Below are 15661 nucleotides of genomic sequence, written 5' to 3'. Positions count from 1 at the left end.
CATCTGGTATACCATCCAGAGGTTGGTCATCATCTGGTATACCATCCAGAGGTGGGTCATCATCTGGTATACCATCCAGAGTGGGTCATCATCTGGTATACCATCCAGAGTGGGTCATCATCTGGTATACCATCCAGAGGTTGGTCATCATCTGGTATACCATCCAGAGTGGGTCATCATCTGGTATACCATCCAGAGGTTGGTCATCATCTGGTATACCATCCAGAGGTTGATCATCATCTGGTATACCATCCAGAGGTTGGTCATCATCTGGTATACCATCCAGAGGTTGGTCATCATCTGGTATACCATCCAGAGTGGGTCATCATCCTGGTATACCATCCAGAGGTTGGTCATCATCTGGTATACCATCCAGAGTGGGTCATCATCTGGTATACCATCCAGAGTGGGTCATCATCTGGTATACCATCCAGAGGTTGATCATCATCTGGTATACCATCTAGAGGTTGGTCATCATCTGGTATACCATCCAGAGTGGGTCATCATCTGGTATACCATCCAGAGGTTGATCATCATCTGGTATACCATCCAGAGGTTGGTCATCATCTGGTATACCATCCAGAGTGGGTCATCATCTGGTATACCATCCAGAGGTTGATCATCATCTGGTATACCATCCAGAGGGGTCATCATCTGGTATACCATCCAGAGTCATCATCTGGTATACCATCCAGAGGTTGATCATCATCTGGTATACCATCCAGAGGTTGGTCATCATCTGGTATACCATCTAGAGGTTGGTCATCATCTGGTATACCATCCAGAGTGGGTCGTCATCTGGTATACCATCCAGAGGTTGGTCATCATCTGGTATACCATCCAGAGTGGGTCATCATCTGGTATACCATCCAGAGGTTGGTCATCATCTGGTATACCATCCAGAGGTTGGTCATCATCTGGTATACCATCCAGAGGTTGGTCATCATCTGGTATACCATCCAGAGGTTGGTCATCATCTGGTATACCATCCAGAGGTTGGTCATCATCTGGTATACCATCCAGAGGTTGGTCATCATCTGGTATACCATCCAGAGGTTGGTCATCATCTGGTATACCATCCAGAGGTTGGTCATCATCTGGTATACCATCCAGAGGTTGGTCATCATCTGGTATACCATCCAGAGGTTGATCATCATCTGGTATACCATCCAGAGGTTGGTCATCATCTGGTATACCATCCAGAGGTTGATCATCATCTGGTATACCATCCAGAGTGGGTCATCATCTGGTATACCATCCAGAGTGGGTCATCATCTGGTATACCATCCAGAGTGGGTCATCATCTGGTATACCATCCAGAGGTTGGTCATCATCTGGTATACCATCCAGAGGTTGGTCATCATCTGGTATACCATCCAGAGGTTGGTCATCATCTGGTATACCATCCAGAGGTTGGTCATCATCTGGTATACCATCCAGAGGTTGGTCATCATCTGGTATACCATCCAGAGGTTGGTCATCATCTGGTATACCATCCAGAGGTTGGTCATCATCTGGTATACCATCCAGAGGTTGGTCATCATCTGGTATACCATCCAGAGGTTGGTCATCATCTGGTATACCATCCAGAGGTTGGTCATCATCTGGTATACCATCCAGAGGTTGATCATCATCTGGTATACCATCCAGAGGTTGATCATCATCTGGTATACCATCCAGAGTGGTCATCATCTGGTATACCATCCAGAGGTTGGTCATCATCTGGTATACCATCCAGAGGGGTCATCATCTGGTATACCATCCAGAGGTTGGTCATCATCTGGTATACCATCCAGAGTCGGTCATCATCTGGTATACCATCCAGAGGTTGATCATCATCTGGTATACCATCCAGAGGTTGGTCATCATCTGGTATACCATCCAGAGGTTGATCATCATCCGGTATACCATCCAGAGTGGGTCATCATCCGGTATTACCATCCAGAGGTTGGTCATCATCTGGTATACCATCCAGAGTGGGTCATCATCTGGTATTACCATCCAGAGTGTTGGTCATCATCTGGTATACCATCCAGAGTGGGTCGTCATCTGGTATTCCATCCAGAGGTTGGTCATCATCTGGTATACCATCCAGAGGTTGGTCATCATCTGGTATACCATCCAGAGGTTGATCATCATCTGGTATACCATCCAGAGGTTGGTCATCATCTGGTATACCATCCAGAGGTTGGTCATCATCTGGTATACCATCCAGAGTGGGTCATCATCTGGTATTACCATCCAGAGGTTGGTCATCATCTGGTATACCATCCAGAGGTTGTCGTCATCTGGTATACCATCCAGAGGTTGGTCATCATCTGGTATACCATCCAGAGTGGGTCATCATCTGGTATACCATCCAGAGTGGGTCATCATCTGGTATACCATCCAGAGGTTGATCATCATCTGGTATACCATCCAGAGGTTGGTCATCATCTGGTATACCATCCAGAGTGGGTCATCATCTGGTATACCATCCAGAGGTTGGTCATCATCTGGTATACCATCCAGAGTGGGTCATCATCTGGTATACCATCCAGAGTGGGTCATCATCTGGTATACCATCCAGAGTGGGTCATCATCTGGTATACCATCCAGAGGTTGGTCATCATCTGGTATACCATCCAGAGTGGGTCATCATCTGGTATACCATCCAGAGGTTGGTCATCATCTGGTATACCATCCAGAGGTTGATCATCATCCGGTATACCATCCAGAGTGGGTCATCATCCGGTATTACCATCCAGAGGTTGGTCATCATCTGGTATACCATCCAGAGTGGGTCATCATCCGGTATACAATCTAGAGGTTGATCATCATCCGGTATACCATCCAGAGTGGGTCATCATCCGGTATACCATCCAGAGGTTGGTCATCATCTGGTATACCATCCAGAGTCGGTCATCATCTGGTATACCATCCAGAGGTTGATCATCATCTGGTATACCATCCAGAGTGGGTCATCATCCGGTATTACCATCCAGAGGTTGGTCATCATCTGGTATACCATCCAGAGTGGGTCATCATCCGGTATACAATCTAGAGGTTGGTCATCATCTGGTATACCATCCAGAGTGGGTCATCATCTGGTATTACCATCCAGAGTAGGTCATCATCTGGTATACCATCCAGAGGTTGATCATCATCTGGTATATCATCTAGAGGTTGGTCATCATCTGGTATACCATCCAGAGTGGGTCGTCATCTGGTATACCATCCAGAGGTTGATCATCATCTGGTATACCATCCAGAGGTTGATCATCATCTGGTATACCATCCAGAGTGGGTCATCATCTGGTATACCATCCAGAGGTTGGTCATCATCTGGTATACCATCCAGAGTGGGTCATCATCTGGTATACCATCCAGAGTGGGTCATCATCTGGTATACCATCCAGAGGTTGGTCATCATCTGGTATACCATCCAGAGTGGGTCATCATCTGGTATACCATCCAGAGGTTGGTCATCATCTGGTATACCATCCAGAGGTTGGTCATCATCTGGTATACCATCCAGAGGTTGGTCATCATCTGGTATACCATCCAGAGGTCATCATCTGGTATACCATCCAGAGGTTGGTCATCATCTGGTATACCATCCAGAGGTTGATCATCATCTGGTATACCATCCAGAGGTTGATCATCATCTGGTATACCATCTAGAGGTTGGTCATCATCTGGTATACCATCCAGAGTGGGTCGTCATCTGGTATACCATCCAGAGGTTGATCATCATCTGGTATACCATCCAGAGTGGGTCATCATCTGGTATACCATCCAGAGGTTGGTCATCATCTGGTATACCATCCAGAGTGGGTCATCATCTGGTATACCATCCAGAGGTTGGTCATCATCTGGTATACCATCCAGAGGTTGGTCATCATCTGGTATACCATCCAGAGGTTGGTCATCATCTGGTATACCATCCAGAGGTTGGTCATCATCTGGTATACCATCCAGAGTCGGTCGTCATCTGGTATACCATCCAGAGGTTGATCATCATCTGGTATACCATCCAGAGGTTGATCATCATCTGGTATACCATCCAGAGGTTGGTCATCATCTGGTATACCATCCAGAGGTTGATCATCATCCGGTATACCATCCAGAGTGGGTCATCATCCGGTATTACCATCCAGAGGTTGGTCATCATCTGGTATACCATCCAGAGTGGGTCATCATCCGGTATACCATCTAGAGGTTGGTCATCATCTGGTATACCATCCAGAGTGGGTCATCATCTGGTATTACCATCCAGAGTGGGTCATCATCTGGTATACCATCCAGAGGTTGATCATCATCTGGTATATCATCTAGAGGTTGGTCATCATCTGGTATACCATCCAGAGGTTGGTCATCATCTGGTATACCATCCAGAGTGGGTCATCATCTGGTATACCATCCAGAGGTTGGTCATCATCTGGTATACCATCCAGAGGTTGGTCATCATCTGGTATACCATCCAGAGGTTGGTCATCATCTGGTATACCATCCAGAGGTTGGTCATCATCTGGTATACCATCTAGAGGTTGGTCATCATCTGGTATACCATCCAGAGTGGGTCATCATCTGGTATACCATCCAGAGTGGGTCATCATCTGGTATACCATCCAGAGGTTGATCATCATCTGGTATACCATCTAGAGGTTGGTCATCATCTGGTATACCATCCAGAGGTGGGTCATCATCTGGTATACCATCCAGAGGTTGGTCATCATCTGGTATACCATCTAGAGGTTGGTCATCATCTGGTATACCATCTAGAGGTTGGTCATCATCTGGTATACCATCCAGAGTGGGTCATCATCTGGTATACCATCCAGAGGTTGGTCATCATCTGGTATACCATCCAGAGGTTGGTCATCATCTGGTATACCATCCAGAGGTTGGTCATCATCTGGTATACCATCCAGAGGTTGGTCATCATCTGGTATACCATCCAGAGGTTGGTCATCATCTGGTATACCATCCAGAGGTTGGTCATCATCTGGTATACCATCCAGAGTGGGTCATCATCTGGTATACCATCCAGAGGTTGGTCATCATCTGGTATACCATCCAGAGGTTGGTCATCATCTGGTATACCATCCAGAGGTTGGTCATCATCTGGTATACCATCCAGAGGTTGGTCATCATCTGGTATACCATCCAGAGGTTGGTCATCATCTGGTATACCATCCAGAGGTTGGTCATCATCTGGTATACCATCCAGAGGTTGGTCATCATCTGGTATACCATCCAGAGGTTGGTCCATCTGATACCATCCAGAGGTTGGTCATCATCTGGTATACCATCCAGAGGTTGGTCATCATCTGGTATACCATCCAGAGGTTGGTCATCATCATGGTATACCATCCAGAGGTTGGTCATCATCTGGTATACCATCCAGAGGTTGGTCGTCATCTGGTATACCATCCAGAGGTTGGTCGTCATCTGGTATACCATCCAGAGGTTGGTCATCATCTGGTATACCATCCAGAGGTTGGTCATCATCTGGTATACCATCCAGAGGTTGGTCATCATCTGGTATACCATCCAGAGGTTGGTCATCATCTGGTATACCATCCAGAGTGGGTCATCACCTGGTATACCATCCAGAGGTTGGTCGTCACCTGGTATACCATCCAGAGGTTGATCATCATCTGGTATACCATCCAGAGGTTGGTCGTCACCTGGTATACCATCCAGAGGTTGATCATCATCCGGTATACCATCCAGAGTGGGTCATCATCCGGTATACCATCCAGAGGTGGGTCGTCATCTGGTATACCATCCAGAGTCGGTCATCATCTGGTATACCATCCAGAGGTTGATCATCATCTGGTATACCATCCAGAGGTTGGTCATCATCTGGTATACCATCCAGAGGTTGATCATCATCCGGTATACCATCCAGAGTGGGTCATCATCTGGTATACCATCCAGAGGTTGGTCATCATCTGGTATACCATCCAGAGTGGGTCATCATCTGGTATACCATCTAGAGGTTGGTCATCATCTGGTATACCATCCAGAGTGGGTCATCATCTGGTATACCATCCAGAGGTGGGTCATCATCTGGTATACCATCCAGAGTGGGTCATCATCTGGTATACCATCCAGAGGTTGGTCATCATCTGGTATACCATCCAGAGTTGGTCATCATCTGGTATACCATCCAGAGGTTGGTCATCACCTGGTATACCATCCAGAGGTTGGTCATCATCCTGGTATACCATCCAGAGGTTGGTCATCATCCTGGTATACCATCCAGAGGTTGGTCATCATCTGGTATACCATCCAGAGGTTGGTCATCATCTGGTATACCATCCAGAGGTTGGTCATCACCTGGTATACCATCCAGAGGTTGGTCATCATCTGGTATACCATCCAGAGGTGGGTCATCATCTGGTATACCATCCAGAGGTTGGTCATCATCTGGTATACCATCCAGAGTGGGTCATCCATACCAGAGGTTGGTCATCATCTGGTATACCATCCAGAGTGGGTCATCATCTGGTATACCATCCAGAGGTTGGTCATCATCTGGTATACCATCCAGAGTGGGTCATCATGGTATACCATCCAGAGGTTGGTCATCATCTGGTATACCATCCAGAGGTTGGTCATCACCTGGTATACCATCCAGAGGTTGGTCATCACCTGGTATACCATCCAGAGGTTGGTCATCATCCTGGTATACCATCCAGAGGTTGGTCATCATCTGGTATACCATCCAGAGGTTGGTCATCATCTGGTATACCATCCAGAGGTTGGTCATCACCTGGTATACCATCCAGAGGTTGGTCATCACCTGGTATACCATCCAGAGGTTGGTCATCACCTGGTATACCGAGAGGTTGGTCATCATCTGGTATACCATCCAGAGGTTGGTCATCATCTGGTATACCATCCAGAGGTTGGTCATCATCTGGTATACCATCCAGAGGTTGGTCATCATCTGGTATACCATCCAGAGGTTGGTCATCATCTGGTATACCATCCAGAGGTTGGTCATCATCTGGTATACCATCCAGAGGTTGGTCATCATCTGGTATACCATCCAGAGGTGGTATGGTATACCATCCAGAGGTTGGTCATCATCTGGTATACCATCCAGAGGTTGGTCATCATCTGGTATACCATCCAGAGGTTGGTCGTCATCTGGTATACCATCCAGAGGTTGGTCGTCATCTGGTATACCATCCAGAGGTTGGTCATCATCTGGTATACCATCCAGAGGTTGGTCATCATCTGGTATACCATCCAGAGGTTGGTCATCATCTGGTATACCATCCAGAGGTTGGTCATCATCTGGTATACCATCCAGAGGTTGGTCATCATCTGGTATACCATCCAGAGGTTGGTCATCATCTGGTATACCATCCAGAGTGGGTCATCATCTGGTATACCATCCAGAGGTTGGTCGTCATCTGGTATACCATCCAGAGGTTGGTCATCATCTGGTATACCATCCAGAGTGGGTCATCATCTGGTATACCATCCAGAGGTTGGTCATCATCTGGTATACCATCCAGAGTCATCATCTGGTATACCATCCAGAGGTTGATCATCATCTGGTATACCATCCAGAGGTTGGTCATCATCTGGTATACCATCCAGAGGTTGATCATCATCTGGTATACCATCCAGAGGTTGGTCATCATCTGGTATACCATCCAGAGTGGGTCATCATCATCTGGTCATCATCCATATACCATCCAGAGTGGGTCATCATCTGGTATACCATCCAGAGTGGGTCATCATCTGGTATACCATCCAGAGGCTGATCATCATCTGTATACCATCCAGAGTGGGTCATCATCCGGTATTACCATCCAGAGGTTGGTCATCATCTGGTATACCATCCAGAGTCGGTCATCATCTGGTATACCATCCAGAGGTTGATCATCATCTGGTATACCATCCAGAGGTTGGTCATCATCCGGTATACCATCCAGAGGTTGATCATCATCCGGTATACCATCCAGAGTGGGTCATCATCCGGTATTACCATCCAGAGGTTGGTCATCATCTGGTATACCATCCAGAGTGGGTCATCATCCGGTATACCATCTAGAGGTTGGTCATCATCTGGTATACCATCCAGAGTGGGTCGTCATCTGGTATACCATCCAGAGGCTGATCATCATCCGGTATACCATCCAGAGTGGGTCATCATCTGGTATACCATCCAGAGGTCATCATCTGGTATACCATCCAGAGTTGGTCATCATCTGGTATACCATCCAGAGGTTGGTCATCATCTGGTATACCATCCAGAGGTTGATCATCATCTGGTATATCCAGACCATCCAGGTTGGTCATCATCTGGTATACCATCCAGAGGTTGATCATCATCCGGTATACCATCCAGAGTGGGTCATCATCCGGTATTACCATCCAGAGGTTGGTCATCATCTGGTATACCATCCAGAGTGGGTCATCATCCGGTATACCATCTAGAGGTTGGTCATCATCTGGTATACCATCCAGAGTGGGTCATCATCTGGTATTACCATCCAGAGTGGGTCATCATCTGGTATACCATCCAGAGGTTGATCATCATCTGGTATATCATCTAGAGGTTGATCATCATCTGGTATATCATCTAGAGGTTGGTCATCATCTGGTATACCATCTAGAGGTTGGTCATCATCTGGTATACCATCTAGAGGTTGGTCATCATCTGGTATACCATCCAGAGTGGGTCGTCACCTGGTATATGATCCAGAGGTTGGTCATCATCTGGTATACCATCCAGAGTGGGTCGTCATCTGGTATACCATCCAGAGTGGGTCATCATCTGGTATACCATCCAGAGTGGGTCATCATCTGGTATACCATCCAGAGGTTGGTCATCATCTGGTATACCATCCAGAGTGGGTCATCATCTGGTATACCATCCAGAGGTTGGTCATCACCTGGTATACCATCCAGAGGTTGGTCATCACCTGGTATACCATCCAGAGGTTGGTCATCACCTGGTATACCATCCAGAGGTTGGTCATCACCTGGTATACCATCCAGAGGTTGGTCATCATCTGGTATACCATCCAGAGGTTGGTCATCATCTGGTATACCATCCAGAGTGGGTCATCATCTGGTATACCATCTAGAGGTTGGTCATCATCTGGTATACCATCCAGAGTGGGTCGTCATCTGGTATACCATCCAGAGGCTGATCATCATCCGGTATACCATCCAGAGTGGGTCATCATCCGGTATTACCATCCAGAGGTTGGTCATCATCTGGTATACCATCCAGAGTCGGTCATCATCTGGTATACCATCCAGAGGTTGATCATCATCTGGTATACCATCCAGAGGTTGGTCATCATCCGGTATACCATCCAGAGGTTGATCATCATCCGGTATACCATCCAGAGTGGGTCATCATCCGGTATTACCATCCAGAGGTTGGTCATCATCTGGTATACCATCCAGAGTGGGTCATCATCCGGTATACCATCTAGAGGTTGGTCATCATCTGGTATACCATCCAGAGTGGGTCGTCATCTGGTATACCATCCAGAGGCTGATCATCATCCGGTATACCATCCAGAGTGGGTCATCATCCGGTATTACCATCCAGAGGTTGGTCATCATCTGGTATACCATCCAGAGTCGGTCATCATCTGGTATACCATCCAGAGGTTGATCATCATCTGGTATACCATCCAGAGGTTGGTCATCATCCGGTATACCATCCAGAGGTTGATCATCATCCGGTATACCATCCAGAGTGGGTCATCATCCGGTATTACCATCCAGAGGTTGGTCATCATCTGGTATACCATCCAGAGTGGGTCATCATCCGGTATACCATCTAGAGGTTGGTCATCATCTGGTATACCATCCAGAGTGGGTCATCATCTGGTATTACCATCCAGAGTGGGTCATCATCTGGTATACCATCCAGAGGTTGATCATCATCTGGTATATCATCTAGAGGTTGGTCATCATCTGGTATACCATCCAGAGTGGGTCGTCATCTGGTATACCATCCAGAGGTTGGTCATCATCTGGTATACCATCCAGAGTGGGTCGTCATCTGGTATACCATCCAGAGTGGGTCATCATCTGGTATACCATCCAGAGTGGGTCATCATCTGGTATACCATCCAGAGGTTGGTCATCATCTGGTATACCATCCAGAGTGGGTCATCATCTGGTATGCCATCCAGAGGTTGGTCATCACCTGGTATACCATCCAGAGGTTGGTCATCACCTGGTATACCATCCAGAGGTTGGTCATCACCTGGTATACCATCCAGAGGTTGGTCATCACCTGGTATACCATCCAGAGGTTGGTCATCACCTGGTATACCATCCAGAGGTTGGTCATCACCTGGTATACATTCCAGAGGTTGGTCATCACCTGGTATACCATCCAGAGGTTGGTCATCACCTGGTATACCATCCAGAGGTTGGTCATCATCTGGTATACCATCCAGAGGTTGGTCATCACCTGGTATACCATCCAGAGGTTGGTCGTCACCTGGTATACCATCCAGAGGTTGGTCGTCACCTGGTATACCATCCAGAGGTTGGTCGTCACCTGGTATACCATCCAGAGGTTGGTCGTCACCTGGTATACCATCCAGAGGTTGGTCGTCACCTGGTATACCATCCAGAGGTTGGTCATCATCTGGTATACCATCCAGAGGTTGGTCATCATCTGGTATACCATCCAGAGGTTGGTCGTCATCTGGTATACCATCCAGAGGTTGGTCATCATCTGGTATACCATCCAGAGGTTGGTCATCATCTGGTATACCATCCAGAGGTTGGTCATCATCTGGTATACCATCCAGAGGTTGGTCATCATCTGGTATACCATCCAGAGGTTGGTCATCATCTGGTATACCATCCAGAGGTTGGTCATCATCTGGTATACCATCCAGAGGTTGGTCGTCATCTGGTATACCATCCAGAGGTTGGTCGTCATCTGGTATACCATCCAGAGGTTGGTCGTCATCTGGTATACCATCCAGAGGTTGGTCATCATCTGGTATACCATCCAGAGGTTGGTCATCATCTGGTATACCATCCAGAGGTTGGTCATCATCTGGTATACCATCCAGAGGTTGGTCATCATCTGGTATACCATCCAGAGGTTGGTCATCATCTGGTATACCATCCAGAGGTTGGTCATCATCTGGTATACCATCCAGAGTGGGTCATCATCTGGTATGAGTCATCATCTGGTATACCATCCAGAGGTTGATCATCATCTGGTATACCATCCAGAGTGGGTCATCATCTGGTATACCATCCAGAGGTTGGTCATCATCTGGTATACCATCCAGAGGTTGGTCATCATCTGGTATACCATCCAGAGGTTGATCATCATCTGGTATACCATCCAGAGGTGGTCATCATCATCCATCCAGAGGTTGATCATCATCTGGTATACCATCCAGAGTGGTCATCATCCCATCCAGAGGTTGGTCATCATCTGGTATACCATCCAGAGTGGGTCATCATCTGGTATACCATCCAGAGGTTGGTCATCATCTGGTATACCATCCAGAGTGGGTCATCATCTGGTATACCATCCAGAGGTTGATCATCATCCGGTATACCATCCAGAGTGGGTCATCATCCGGTATTACCATCCAGAGGTTGGTCATCATCTGGTATACCATCCAGAGTCGGTCATCATCTGGTATACCATCCAGAGGTTGATCATCATCTGGTATACCATCCAGAGGTTGATCATCATCTGGTATACCATCCAGAGGTTGATCATCATCTGGTATACCATCCAGAGTGGTCATCATCTGGTATACCATCCAGAGGTTGGTCATCATCTGGTATACCATCCAGAGTGGGTCATCATCATACCATCTAGAGGTTGGTCATCATCTGGTATACCATCCAGAGGTTGGTCATCATCTGGTATACCATCCAGAGGTTGGTCATCATCTGGTATACCATCCAGAGTGGTCATCATCTGGTATACCATCCAGAGGTTGGTCATCATCTGGTATACCATCCAGAGTGGGTCATCATCTGGTATACCATCCAGAGGTTGGTCATCATCTGGTATACCATCCAGAGTGGGTCATCATCTGGTATACCATCCAGAGGTTGGTCATCATCTGGTATACCATCCAGAGGTTGGTCATCATCTGGTATACCATCCAGAGGTTGGTCATCATCTGGTATACCATCCAGAGGTTGGTCATCATCTGGTATACCATCCAGAGGTTGGTCATCATCTGGTATACCATCCAGAGGTTGGTCATCATCTGGTATACCATCCAGAGGTTGGTCATCACCTGGTATACCATCCAGAGTGGGTCGTCACCTGGTATACCATCCAGAGGTTGGTCATCATCTGGTATACCATCCAGAGGTTGGTCATCATCTGGTATACCATCCAGAGGTTGGTCATCATCTGGTATACCATCCAGAGGTTGGTCATCATATACCATCCAGAGGTTGGTATACCATCCAGAGGTTGGTCATCATCTGGTATACCATCCAGAGGTTGGTCATCACCTGGTATACCATCCAGAGGTTGGTCATCATCTGGTATACCATCCAGAGGTTGGTCATCATCTGGTATACCATCCAGAGGTTGGTCATCATCTGGTATACCATCCAGAGGTTGGTCATCATCTGGTATACCATCCAGAGGTTGGTCATCATCTGGTATACCATCCAGAGGTTGGTCATCATCTGGTATACCATCCAGAGGTTGGTCATCATCTGGTATACCATCCAGAGGTTGGTCATCATCTGGTATACCATCCAGAGGTTGGTCATCATCTGGTATACCATCCAGAGGTTGGTCATCATCTGGTATACCATCCAGAGGTTGGTCATCATCTGGTATACCATCCAGAGGTTGGTCATCATCTGGTATACCATCCAGAGGTTGGTCATCATCTGGTATACCATCCAGAGGTTGGTCATCATCTGGTATACCATCCAGAGGTTGGTCATCATCTGGTCATCTGGTATACCATCCAGAGGTTGGTCATCATCTGGTATACCATCCAGAGGTTGATCATCATCTGGTATACCATCATCATCATCTGGTATACCATCCAGAGGTTGGTCATCATCTGGTATACCATCCAGAGGTTGGTCATCATCTGGTATACCATCCAGAGGTTGGTCATCATCTGGTATACCATCCAGAGGTTGGTCATCATCTGGTATACCATCCAGAGGTGGGTCCATCATCATCATCTGGTATACCATCCAGAGGTTGGTCATCATCTGGTATACCATCCAGAGTGGGTCATCATCTGGTATACCATCCAGAGGTTGGTCATCATCTGGTATACCATCCAGAGGTATGATCATCATCTGGTATACCATCCAGAGTGGGTCATCATCTGGTATACCATCCAGAGGTTGGTCATCATCTGGTATACCATCCAGAGTGGGTCATCATCTGGTATACCATCCAGAGGTTGGTCATCATCTGGTATACCATCCAGAGGTTGGTCATCATCTGGTATACCATCCAGAGGTTGATCATCATCCGGTATACCATCCAGAGTGGGTCATCATCCGGTATTACCATCCAGAGGTTGGTCATCATCTGGTATACCATCCAGAGTGGGTCATCATCCGGTATACCATCCAGAGGTTGGTCATCATCTGGTATACCATCCAGAGTGGGTCATCATCTGGTATACCATCCAGAGGTTGATCATCATCCGGTATACCATCCAGAGTGGGTCATCATCCGGTATACCATCCAGAGGTTGGTCATCATCTGGTATACCATCCAGAGTTGGTCATCATCTGGTATACCATCCAGAGGTTGGTCATCATCTGGTATACCATCCAGAGGTTGGTCATCATCTGGTATACCATCCAGAGGTTGATCATCATCTGGTATACCATCCAGAGTGGGTCATCATCTGGTATACCATCCAGAGGTTGGTCATCATCTGGTATACCATCCAGAGGTTGGTCATCATACCATCTAGGTTGGTCATCATCTGGTATACCATCCAGAGTGTCATCATCTGGTATACCATCCAGAGGTTGATCATCATCTGGTATACCATCCAGAGTGGGTCATCATCTGGTATACCATCCAGAGGTTGGTCATCATCTGGTATACCATCCAGAGGGGTCATCATCTGGTCATCATCATCATCTGGTATACCATCCAGAGTGGGTCATCATCTGGTATACCATCCAGAGGTTGGTCATCATCTGGTATACCATCCAGAGGTTGGTCATCATCTGGTATACCATCCAGAGGTTGATCATCATCTGGTATACCATCCAGAGGTTGGTCATCATCTGGTATACCATCCAGAGGTTGGTCATCATCTGGTATACCATCCAGAGGTTGGTCATCATCTGGTATACCATCCAGAGTGGTCATCATCTGGTATACCATCCAGAGTGGGTCATCATCTGGTATACCATCCAGAGGTTGGTCATCATCTGGTATACCATCCAGAGGTGGGTCATCATCTGGTATACCATCCAGAGGTTGGTCATCATCTGGTATACCATCCAGAGGTTGGTCATCATCTGGTATACCATCATCCAGAGTGGTATACCATCCAGAGGTTGGTCATCATCTGGTATACCATCCAGAGGTTGGTCATCATCTGGTATACCATCCAGAGGTTGGTCATCATCTGGTATACCATCCAGAGGTTGGTCATCATCTGGTATACCATCCAGAGGTTGGTCATCATCTGGTATACCATCCAGAGGTTGGTCATCATCTGGTATACCATCCAGAGGTTGGTCATCACCTGGTATACCATCCAGAGGTTGGTCATCATCTGGTATACCATCCAGAGGTTGGTCATCATCTGGTATACCATCCAGAGGTTGGTCATCACCTGGTATACCATCCAGAGGTTGGTCATCATCTGGTATACCATCAGAGGTTGGTCATCATCTGGTATACCATCCAGAGGTTGGTCATCATCTGGTATACCATCCAGAGGTTGGTCATCATCTGGTATACCATCCAGAGGTGGTCATCTGGTATACCATCAGAGGTTGGTCATCATCTGGTATACCATCCAGAGGTGGTCATCATCTGGTATACCATCCAGAGGTTGGTCATCATCTGGTATACCATCCAGAGGTTGGTCATCATCTGGTATACCATCCAGAGGTTGGTCATCATCTGGTATACCATCCAGAGTTGGTCATCATCTGGTATACCATCCAGAGGTTGGTCATCATCTGGTATACCATCCAGAGGTTGGTCATCATCTGGTATACCATCCAGAGGTCATCATCTGGTATACCATCCAGAGGTTGGTCATATACCATCAGAGGTTGGTCATCTGGTATACCATCCAGAGGTTGGTCATCATCTGGTATACCATCCAGAGGTTGGTCATCATCTGGTATACCATCCAGAGGTTGGTCATCATCTGGTATACCATCCAGAGTGGGTCATCATCCGGTATACCATCTAGAGGTTGGTCATCATCTGGTATACCATCCAGAGGTTGGTCATCATCTGGTATACCATCCAGAGTGGGTCATCATCTGGTATACCATCCAGAGGCTGATCATCATCTGGTATACCATCCAGAGTTGGTCATCATCTGGTATACCATCCAGAGGTTGGTCATCATCTGGTATACCATCCAGAGTTGGTCATCATCTGGTATACCATCCAGAGGTTGGTCATCATCTGGTATACCATCCAGAGGTTGGTCATCATCTG

This window comes from Oncorhynchus keta, chromosome 30, assembly GCF_023373465.1.
Source record: "Oncorhynchus keta strain PuntledgeMale-10-30-2019 chromosome 30, Oket_V2, whole genome shotgun sequence".
Classification (NCBI taxonomy): domain Eukaryota; kingdom Metazoa; phylum Chordata; class Actinopteri; order Salmoniformes; family Salmonidae; genus Oncorhynchus; species Oncorhynchus keta.
This window is presented reverse-complemented; position numbering follows the sequence as displayed.